Source organism: Sebastes umbrosus, chromosome 3 (genome assembly GCF_015220745.1).
Source record: "Sebastes umbrosus isolate fSebUmb1 chromosome 3, fSebUmb1.pri, whole genome shotgun sequence".
Classification (NCBI taxonomy): domain Eukaryota; kingdom Metazoa; phylum Chordata; class Actinopteri; order Perciformes; family Sebastidae; genus Sebastes; species Sebastes umbrosus.
In genome coordinates, this window is record NC_051271.1 from 13,861,003 (window position 1) to 13,873,107 (window position 12,105).

General features: G+C 39.0%; 1 protein-coding gene across 11 annotated transcripts in view; it reads left to right on the top strand.

Moving 5' to 3' along the window:
• Positions 1-4,044: 4,044 nt before the first annotated feature.
• The window catches only part of ctnna2 (catenin (cadherin-associated protein), alpha 2), a 375,732-nt gene continuing 367,671 nt past the window's right edge, over positions 4,045-12,105 (top strand). For 6 of the 11 annotated variants that reach the window (XM_037765885.1, XM_037765887.1, XM_037765889.1 and 3 more), the window contains exon 1: positions 4,046-4,427. The gene's annotated coding sequence lies outside the window, so the exon portion shown is untranslated. Of the gene's footprint in view, positions 4,428-5,840; positions 5,863-12,105 lie in introns of those variants that run through there. The other 5 variants (XM_037765892.1, XM_037765893.1, XM_037765886.1 and 2 more) reach the window with 4 other exon arrangements.

Below are 12,105 nucleotides of genomic sequence, written 5' to 3' on the forward strand. Positions count from 1 at the left end.
AAAAAATCATTTAAACAATTTTTAGTAGCATCCCACTTCATCATGCTAAATATCAATAATTGTGTGTATTGTACACATACTCACAAAGTAAAGGTTTCTAACTGAGAGTTTACTCTTGAGACCAATTCACCAAGCCTCTGAGATCCACATTTTCTCAGGAATGGCGTGATAAAGTGGCATGGTGTTAGTGTTTTTTTATGAGTGAGGTTAAGATGGACCAGGAGATTGGCAGGTGGATTGCCGTCTGAGGTTATGCAGGCATTGTACTTGAGCTGTAGTTGAGCCTGAAGGCAAAGTTCAGGATTAAACCGAGCAATCTATGTTCCAAACATTGCTCACGGCCATTAGCTCTGGGCAGTGGGGCAGTCGAAATGAGTTACCTTCATATATAGTGCATCTGGGCTCACCCTAAGGGACAGAGTGAGAAGCTCAGATAAAGAGCTCAGAGTTGAACTGCCCCTCCTTTCCATTACATGTAAGAGGACCCAGTTGAGGTTGTTCAGACATCTGATTAGGATGCCTCCTGACAGCCTCCCTGTGGACAAAAGCTGGGCACATCCAACTGGGAGAAGACCCTGGGGAAGACCCAGAGCAAGCAGGATGGACTAAATGCAATCTGGGCTGGCAAACCACGTCTGCAGGAGCCACATGTGCAGTGGCCCCCAGCGGCACCACCGGATGGGCAGCTGCTATGAACTCCAGCGCCTGCATGATAGTCAATGCCGTTACTGTCGCAGTTTGCCAACTGGCTTATTGTAGCTAGAGACATCACACAGCCCGTGGCTGTTGCAACACCTTGAATCACATTATTAATTTAGCTGATGCTGTGGTAAAAAATGCCAGTCTCAGAAGGTGAGCGAAATGAAACGCCCAACACACCCAGATAGTTAGCAGCTGCAGTCGCTGCGCTCGCTGTTGAAATATTTGTCAAAATATTCTAGCGTCTCTCTGTCATACAGCAGCAGTAGAAGAGGCTTCCTGCTCTCTGACCAGCCAGCTGACTGCTGAAGCAGGTGGGTCACAAGGCACTTGTCGGGGTTGTGCGCCGGGTTTGAGGTGTCTCCGTGCAACCCTACGCCCAAGACCGCCGCCGCGGTGGTCATCGCTAGCGGGAAGTCCTTGTGGAGAGGTGTCGGTGGTGGACTTCCGTGAAATTCTGAAGTTCCGGACAGCGATGAGATATTGTCATCTGCAGATGACGCTGGTGTGTCAGTAGGGATGACCGGAGGCAGCGGCGGAGCATTGTTGACTGGGGCGGGGGCCTCGATGGCATCAATTTCGAGCTCCAGCTCGCTCTCATTGCAGCGAAGCATCACAGCCTTCCGAAGTGATCCCACCGCTGCTGGCATCAAATCTTGGGCAGCGCTCGGCAGGCCTCGCAGGCCGGTGGCTGCTGGACACCCCTCTCTGTGGGTGGTGCCCAAGGCACTTGAAGCAGAAGTCCTGAAGGTCTGTCCCGGTGATGAGGCCGGGACACGACATGCACTGACGAGGTTCCTGAAACAGTGACTCCATCCATGGAGATAAGCAGTCAGTGGGCAAATCGGCAATCGCTGAAGAGAAAAAGGATAACAGACAGCCATGTGTGCCGCCTTATACACTGTAGGGTTCGCACATATTCGGGTAAGCACATCCTGATTGGCAGGCTACTTGTATGCAAATTTTCAGTTGACGAAAGCGTGCTCGTGATTGGATGAGAGTATTACCCCTAGATTCCAGTAGAGGGCGGAGCTTGTGTGAGTTAGAAAAGTTATCATTCCTGTAGTGTCTTTGCTCTTTCATTCAAAACAATGTCTAAAAACACATATATACACTTTTATTGTGTTTCCCATAGAGGAGGAAGAGTAGGAGTGGGAACATAACCTTGAGGCTCACCTCATATTTTTACTTTTAACCCTCATTATAAGCATATTTCACAAACGATACAGTACAAAAGTTAGACATGTTAACTTTCCTACTGTGAAAAAGGCCTGTGGTAGAAAGTTTCTATTGTTGATATCCTTCGGCTCCTGTCTTTTTCATACAGTATATTGATACTACATTTTATGTATTTTTCTTGTTCAGGTACATTTTTGGAATAAAGAAATGTAGTCCAGTTAGAGACATCATTATACTTCCATTTCTTTAAACTTTGCGACACATTGACATGTGCTGTGCGTTATGTGTTCTCTGTATTTGAGCTGTTGAAGTGTTTTGTATGTATCGTCTTGTACAGACAAAGCCACAGAAACAATGTAAAAACATTTTTTTAGTATTAAGTGAACAGAAATATTTAGCTTTCCACAAACTTCTGCTTTCAGCAACATTTTAAAGTAATCAACACTGTATAATGTCTTTGTGAAAAATTGTTTGAAATAGGGAGAAAATAAATTGTGGAAGAGAAACTGAAAAAATTTGCAGCTGCATGCTTTTGAAACAGGATTTACTGATTTACTGGTTAGTATGATTTGAGGTGCAGTAAACCCATTTGTTAAAACCAATCAATCTGTTACAATGTCAGTTACTGAATTAATTCAGTAAGTCTTGCCAATGACTATAATATGCGGAAGAAAATGTTTCAGTAGTTTTAGCACTTGATATCTGTAATGGTATGTAAGCCTCTTATATTATATCCAGCACATTTAAAAACACAATAATACAAACACAAAATAATAACCCCATGCACACAGCACTTTCAATACCCAAAATTGGTCCACCTCAACCTGGCACAGAAAATTTTGGTAACACTTAATTTTACAGGTCCGCAAATGTCATGTTAATTATGTGATAATCAGCAAGTAACCTATTTGAAATTTTATTGGAATTACTGCCAAATTACCCCAATATTTACCTCAAAATGTATCAAAAATTGCTTTGTTTGGCTGTCTTGACTTGAGACTTGACTCTGGACTTTTATTATTATTATATTATATCTATTATAAACATGATTTAATATTTATATTCCACTATTTCACAATAAGCAGTAATAAATAGCTGGTAATTTATTTAATACATTTCCAGGAAAAAAAATACAAAGTTAATTTATGTTTATGATATATTTATTTCCATGTCTTCTGATAAATAGATAATAATTAGCAAATAACTTATTTGAAATTTCTTAAAAAACTCCCTGAATCATTACATTAGCTATCAGGTTACATCTGTGAAGACAATAAGTCACACAATGGTGAGATTTGTGCCTGATCAGAAGTGTCTTCTATTAGTTTTTGGTTTTCCACCTCCGATGAAGAGCAGCGCACAGGCACTTTTCAAGTCTAAGGGCCCTATTTTAACGATTATATGCTATTTCACCATATAATTATTAAATAATGTTTATAATGAAGTAAATTTTGGTACATTTTTAGGTAAATATTGGGGTAATTTGGCAGTAATTCAAAATACATTTTAAATAGGTTACTTACTCATTATCACCTAATAACTATGAAATTTGCAGACCTGTAAAATGAAGTGTTACCAACATTTTTACCTAACATGTCGGTGATGTTCGGTAGAAACATTTTTCTCATACTAAATGGCCATATTAATCATCATATCAAACATTAGTGACTTCTACAAATAGTCTTTCTGTACAAGTACAATCGTGTGAAAAGCTTTTTGCTGGGAAGCTCCAATAAAAATAATAAGTTATATTACAATTATAAAAGGAAATACTTTGTACAAGGCATATTAAGAACATATACATATCAGGAAGTATGAATATACATATATAATAAACACTTTGTACAAGGCATATTAAGAATATATACAGGCATATTAAGAACGTATACAGTATATACAGTATAAGATATATGATTGAGGTACTTTTTGTGTGAGAAGGTGTCGTATGAATTATCTATATAGAGTATATAGTATTATAGTACAAACACAGTTAGGCTGTTATAATAATGTTATACTGTTCTTCTTAGTTTGTATTACTACAGCTGAAACCCTCCCAGAATATGTCAAAGCTCAGAAATCCTCCCTTACAATGTGTTCAGCTCTGCGTCCTCACAGTCTGAACCACGCATGCGTCAACCACGGAGACTCTCTCTCTGATTGGTCAACCCTGGAACCACCGACCACACAGCCCACTATATCGCAAGCCTCTCCGTTTTACTAGCGCACCATCATCTGCACCTGCCTACTCCGTTGTTGTCGTCGGAGCGCTGGTGAGAGGGCTCATTATTTCGCAGGGCAGCAGCCGTATAGGAAGGAGGAGGAGGCATTTTTTTTTCCGAGAGACACCGACAGAACAGAAGCGTGTATATTATAGCCTCAGATTCAGCACCACAAGTCTGAGGAAAGCGTCCAGGATTGAGTCACTCCTCTTCAAGCACCGTGGGCTTAACTGAACAAGGAAGGAGGGACACCATTTTTTGGGGGAATACTCAGTGAAACCAGGACAGTTTGTGGACCTAGCAAAGAGGTGTGATCTCCAACGGTTAAAGGTACGTAGTTAGGAGGATGCTGTGGTGGATGCTTGCTCCTTTTTGTTGCTAGCAGCTTGGTAGCATTACACTGACCCGCTGTGCAGCTAACATTAGCGTAGGCGAGGTTTTCATTCATCATTTTGTCTCATTGTTGGCGGTGTTAATAATAAATCTCTGCACTGTAATACTTTCGTACTACAACGTGCTTACCTGGCGTTTCCCCGCCGCACTCCTCCGAGCACTGCTATCCAGCGAGCCCCGGTGCTGAAAGCCTCTGTCCGGGCAGAGACACGAGCTAAGGCTTGCTAGTGCTAAGTGGAGTAGCTATAAGCTAACTAACTGACACTAACTGACACTTTTGAATAACGGCTCCACATCTGCACTAACGCCTGTTTAACCGTTAGAGCGGTTGGTTGGTTGGTTAATACTGCAATTTCAAAAAACCGTTTAGCTTCTCGCCTTTTTGTGTGTTTGCATAAATGTCTTTTGTTTGACAATTTTTGCCTCTTTTGTTTAATTGACATTTTTTGCGCACGGTTCAAATAAACTCGTTATATCTAATCTAATCTAATCTAATTAAGTCATACTAATCTTTTTGCAAATGATTTTGAATTATTTATGGACTCAAAGGTTTTTTAACTACTAGAGAAGAAGCACACAGCTTTTGCCTCACTTTGCAAGTGTAACAGTACTTTATAGTCAAGTCAATTCAATTTGTTTTATTGGCATGACTGTCAGATGAACAATGTATATATATATATATATATGTATATATATATATATATATATACATATATATATATATATATAGATATTTAAAAAGGAACATGCATGTAAATGGAAGAAAACAATAAATAAGTAATTAATGTTTGTTGTGTCAATAAAACAAACAAACAAACAAATAAAAAACAATTAATAACAATATATTGCAATATCAAATAAATGTAAAAAAAAAAAAAACATGAAGTAGAGGAGTAAATAAAAGGCAGAGTGTGAGTTACATCTATTATAGTCAAGTCTCTATTAGCACTTTTAACAATGAGAACAATTAGTTTAAAGGTCCCATATTATAAAAAAGTGAGATTTTCATGTTTTTTTTAATATTATAAAGCAGGCTTAAGTCCTATATAAACACTGTGAAAGTATCGAAATGCTCAAACCACAGGGAAATACACACAGTCCGTATTCAGAAACTCTGCATTTGAAACAAGCTGTCAGGATTTCTGTCCATTTGTGATGTCACAAAGATACAATATTTAGACCCTTCACACAGATTTAAACGTAAACATTCTTAATGTGTCCCAGTTTACTTCCTGGTTGCAGTGTATGTGAATGTCATCAGCTGACAGGAAGTACACATGGACCCAAGCGGTTGCCTAAAGCAACGCAATTCTTTTTCAATATCGTCGCTATTCCGTCGAAATGCGCTAAAACGGAGCGTTTAAGACAGAGGGTAAATACAGGCATATTCAGGCCAACATATGAGGAAAATAAATGTTTTTTGAACATTACAGCATATAAACATGTTCTAGTAGAAATACAAAATACAAGTATGATCCTGAAAATTATCACAATATGGAACCTTTAAGAAACCTGGCAGGCTGCGTGAAACACGTTGCAATTTGCAGTGTCAACTGTCCCCTGATTAACATTACGGCAAACAACGTGCATTCAGAGTTGGCATATTCTGCTAAAGCACTGATGGAAAATTCATCCATATAGCCTATGATCAGCCAGTGCTACATATCTTCTTTCTGCCTTGAAATGATCAATAGAGTCTGTATAGTGTGTTGAGGTTGGCTAAGTGAACTCCACAGTGCAGCAGGAGTCAGACCAAAGCTTTTGTGAGCCAGTGTAATGTGCCACATTCTCTTCCTGTAACTGGAGATGTGGGGTCTCACATGCCTCTAGGGGTCACATAGTGTCTGTATTTAGAATCTGAACATTTGATTGGCAAGGAGGCATGCTTAGACTCACTGTCAGGGTTATGTGGCTCTCTGTCTTGGTATATGTTTACCATGCCATTTTATTAGCCGGAAGAAGGCACAGCCTGCAGCTGCTGAGGCTAATTAATCTAATAATTTATGTATGTTTTAGTGAAACAAAATGTCTCTGTTGTGTAGTGTGCTGTGGCTTTTGGCTTCTGAGTTTTAGAGGAGAAAGAAAGAAATATAATATGGGTGAGCTATTCCTACATTCGTAACATCATGTTCATCACAATGCATTTTAAAAAAAAGTCAAGGGCTGCAACTAATGAGTATTTTCACGTTCAATTAAACCATCAAATATTTTTGTTATAGGATAATTATATCAATTGTGGGAAAATGGTTACTATTAAAGAGTCGAAGTCAAGCCTCTTCCGGTGGACCGCCATGGGACCTAATTTAGGAAAAAATATGAACAATATTCAACCTGGAGAGATACATATTTTTTTGATCCTTATTAAATATTTTTTTGATCCTTATTGAATTGCGCCATGAATCACACATATGTTTGTCAATTTAAAAGATAATTTTGCAAGTCAAGAAATTCACAGTTTGTTGTAAAACTGTTGAAGTTTCAGGCTGTGCAAATATGTAATTAGAAAGACTACGCAACCAAAAGTTGCGTAGTGACGTCTCTCTCTCTGAAGCTACGATGTCCGTGTGTTTCCTACTGGGATGTACACGAGCACCGGGTGTGATCGTTCTCTCTCTTCTCAGCTGATAAAAAAAGACCAAGAGTTGCTGGATAAAACACATCAGGTCAGATAACGTTTCATCTGTGCGTGGTCATAGCTAAGTTAGCTAGCTAGCTAGTGTTGGTGACGTATATTGTGTGAGACGAGAGATGTGTTTCACTGAGCAGTTTCACACAAAACTAAATGATACTACGACAAACCTACAACAAACTGAGACTTTCTTGACTTGAAAAATTCTGTTTTAAATTGATAAAACATCATAGGTGTGATTCGTGGCGCAATTCAAATAGGATCAAAAAAATATTTATCCCTCTCCGTTGTCTACCGTTCACATTTTTTCCTAAATGAGGTCCCATGGCATCCACCGGAAGGGGCGTGACTTTGGCTCTCTTTGGCATATAATCCTCACATCTGAGAAGGTGCGACCACCTTTTGTTTGGCATTTCTGCCTGTAAAATGACTGAATTGATTATATAAATTGTTGTCAATTAAAGCAGCAGTGGATAGAAATGGAGCAAATATGAAAAAAAAAAGTTATTTTTATAAAACGGTCACTGTATCCTGACAGTAGTGCACGAGACATGAACAAATCATGTGCCTCTGTGTCCTCCAGTGACCGCAGGTGCTCCTAATGACATCTGCAAGATTTCACAGACTGGAGGAAAACAAGCAGTCAGAGCTGATCTGGAGTCTGCCGTCCAGCTGTCGTCTATGAGCGGGCTGTCAATCACTAGCAAACTCCAATCAAACGGTCAAATTAAGCAGTGTTGATCAAATATGAATCAATTTTCTGTTACTGTAATGCCTATTTCTCGCCTCAAATGTTTTCTTGTAGTGTACTGTTTAGCTGGAAAATGAGAACGTTTGTGACCCGGCAGCCATGTTGAGATCAGTTGAGGAAATACCAAGCACCGCCCACCAGGCGGAGCATAGCCAATAGGAATGCTCAATAGCAACGCTCTCTCTGAAATGACCTGTGATTGGCCAAAGTCTCCCGTCATGGGCTAGATTTTTTAAAGCCTGAAAACAGAGCCATGAGGAGGCGCAGAAGTCTAGTTATCTCTCAGAGCACTTGAATTACAATATGCTGAAAGGATATTATGGCATTTTTGCCCAATGATGCCAAAAACATTCTGCCTACTGCAGGTTTAACTTACTGATGATTTTCTAATTGAATAATAAACTAGTGATTCCTGCACTAGTTCAATCTGTCCCTCAAACAATGCATTTTAACATTTCCCATCCTTTGATGTGGCAGCATGAGTAAAACATTTGTAGTTGCAGTAATTTTCTTAACAAGACCTATATAAACTCTTAAATATATCTTTTACTGAATATTGACTAGAGGCGGACAAGTCAAGAGCTGTGATTCCAGGCTGCCAAGCGTGGACAGACTCTCTCTGCCCTTTGGAAAATAACTGCATGCATGTATCACTTTAAAACCATCTGCTTAAGACCATATTTTATTCAAGGCTTATTTGTTTAACCTTTAGGATATTCTTTCTGTCTTTTTACAGTATAGACTACATCGATATTCAGGATTATGCTATTATAATAGACAGTTAACCATTGCTAAGCATGCTTTAGTAATCAAGATGACATTTTATAATTGCTGTTTTTATCACTTTGACCCTCTGGGCAAACTTAACAAACAATTTGCTTTGACTTTGGAAAAGGAAAAACACAACTACAAAGCTGGTGTCAAAAAGGATTTTTCCCCCAATTATTTTCACCTAAATTGTAGCCCATTTCTTATTCCTCATTTGATAAAACAAAATTACAGGGTTTGACAGCCACCTGTATGTAATCATCTAAATGTTTTGGCTCAGTAACGTTATGCCATTCGCATTATAAAGTCTGGTTCTGTTACTGGGGCCACCTGTATGTAATCATCTGAATGTTTTTGGCTCAGTTACTTTATGCCATTCGCAGTATAAAGCCTGGTTACTGGGGATAAGGAACAGCCATAATTTATGGGTGAGACTATGCAATCAATGGCAGTCCGGAGTGCATTGTGTTCTCCGTCTCCTGGGAGAGGAAGCGATATTGGCTGAACACCATGGAACCCCCTGTTGTTGTACTGAAGCTGGGCTTTACGGTAGCCATGGTAGCCCTGCTTACTGGAACAGGATTGCCTCCTCTCGCTCCAGCTCTTGCACACATGTTTGATACTGTTTAAGAGATGAGAGATGAGGCAATAGAAACAACACAGAGCAATCAATAGTTGTAGCGCTCTTGTCTAACACATCAATTTTAACTCTCCTAACCCCTGGGTTTGTATTGTCCGATGCTGCAATATGGAGCTGCATTCAACTTACAGCAAACAGGTTTTTGACTAATTGTGTATTTCCTCATCTTTAAGATATACAGATTAGCATATTGTGGGTTGTTGGAGACAGTTGATTACTTAGCCTTTTCAACAGAATGCAACATGGGCATATGTTAGATTGGCTAGACTCCTCTGCTGTTTCCTTCACTTTTTATATGACATTATCCCATACTGGACTATAAAGACGAAAAAAAAAAAGAAGAAAAGAGCACTTGGTTGTTTCAGGAGGGACAATAAAGTAGATGATCCAGCAATGCTTGAAAGTATAGTGTCAGCAGCAGTTTGGTGCAGCAAGAAAGAACGAGGTTATTCTCTTAAGTTCCTTTTCATGTCTATTAGTCTGCTCAAGACCACACCCCACAATACCTGGCAAAAGAGCTGTTAGCTTTATTTTCTATAGGACTATCATTAATACAAAATCAACTCATCCTTCCCTCACATTGTGGGAGAATGTGGTTAAATAACATTTCATCAACAAAACTGCTCACGGAGCATTGCAAGTCATTAGAAGTCGGGCTGCCATTTTGTCTTTTTTCTTATGAAGCTAATATAATTTAAATGAATGAAAAGTGCAAAAGTATGCGCACCCCTTGAGTCATCACAACTTAACTTGTGTGGAAATATTTAATCAAAATGTAATATCTTATGCAGCTCAGATCATCTATTCAGGTTGAAACTAAATTTTTAACAGTGCTTCAGAATTGTTGGGAGTCTTGCCCTACAAACAAAAGCTACTAACAGATCTGCACAGATTTTAAAGTGGCAGTAGGCTGAATACTTTTGGCATCATTGGGCAAAAAATCCAAAATGACCTTTCAGCATATTGTAATTCAAGTGTTGTGAGAGAAACCTAGACTTCCGCACGTCGTCATGGCTCTGTTTTCAGGCTTTAGAAAATCTAGCCCTTGATAGGAGACTTTAGCCAATCACAGGTCATTTCAGAAGGTGTGCGTTCCTATTGGCTGTTCATTCAACGAAGACAGCTGTAGATCACTGGCAAACTCCGATCAAACGTTCAAACTGGGCAGCGCTGATCAAATATGAATCAATATTCTGTTACTGTAATGCCTATTTCTCGCCTCAAATGTTTTCAGGAACATCTTGTAGTGTACTGTTTAGCTGTAAAACGAGAAAGTTTGCTCCGACTGGTGGGCTGTGCTTGCTATTTCCTCAACTTAATCTCAACATGGCTGCCGGGTCACAAACTTTCTCATTTACAGCTAAACAGTACACTACAAGATGTTTCTGAAAACATTTTACATGAGAAATAGGCATTACAACAACAGAATATTGATTCATATTTGATCAGCGCTGCTTAATTTGACCGTTTGATCGGAGTTTGCGAGTGATTGACTGCTGCTCATAGACGGCAGACTCCAGCTCGGCTTTATCTATGGAGGAAATGTCTTTATTTATGTAGAGGACAACACGAAATTCAGGCACTGGTGACAATTGCAAATATAATGGAATATGTTGCAGTCAAGCTCTCAGGCATTCTGTGTGGCTTTCAAATATTTATTCTTCTGTAGATCAACTTTTCTCATTTAATGTCTCTTGTTTAAACCCCTGGATTTTAATAGCTCATATGTGTTTCAGCACATGTTCAAAACGTTCTGCACATTCAAAACTCACATAACTGTATTCTCTGATTTGAGAAAATAGTCACATTAAGAGAAAAAAGTTGTAATTTAATGAGAATAAAGTCATAATATTTAAGAAAAAAGTTGTAATATTCCGATAAAGTCATAATTTAATGACAATAAAATTATAATATTTGAAGGAAAAGTTTATCTACCCCTATATACCGCTGTGCATTCTGTTATTGCTCTGCTGATATGGTAGTATCCCCTTGAGACCATCTGACAGACACATAGCTTAACCCTGTTTGGGACTGGATGAGACAATGTTTAGGGCAGCATCTGTGCACTGCTCTTCAACAGTGGTAGAAAACCAAAACTAACCAAAAACACTTCTGATGAGGCATAAATCTCACCATTGTGTGGTTTATTGTCCACACAAATGTTAACTTCACCACTGCCGATAAAGGGCAGCTCACAGCTGCTTTTCCCCAAGCTTTTGAGTGGAAAGCATCCTGGAGTCTGGAGATGGTCCCAACAGAGCAAAGGGGTCTATAAGCGAGAGTGACACAGAGACAGCGACACAGATACCAGTCAGAGGAAAGACGCCTCACAGCAGTGCAAACTTTTTGCAAGTCAAAATAACTATAGGCTATAGTAGCCGTCGTCCTGTATTGAAAAATAAAACGCAATTTGACATGACAGTGGTTATATTTCAATAAAAATCTCTAGGGACAATTCGGTAGTTACTGGAAATTGGTAGGGACATGTCCCTACTGTCCCTACCAAATTCTAGCGTGACCAGCTGTTGGTTTGGTTGATTTGTTTTTTAAGGCTGTTCATATGGAAAATCTAAATCAAGGGTTGTAGGTAATGTTTAAGCACAACGAGCCTCAGTGGCTCGTCAAATCCATCAAACACCGTTTCTTTAATCAGTCACTTTTTAAAGCAAACAAGTGTGACATTCGTTGCATATTAAATATCACTTTTATAACTTTTTCAAGATGTATTTTATTTCTCATATAACTGTAAAATAGTATTTATGTGCCCTGAAAACCGTATTCTCTGCTTTTCTATGCATATCTTACATTTAGTTTTATCATTAAATAT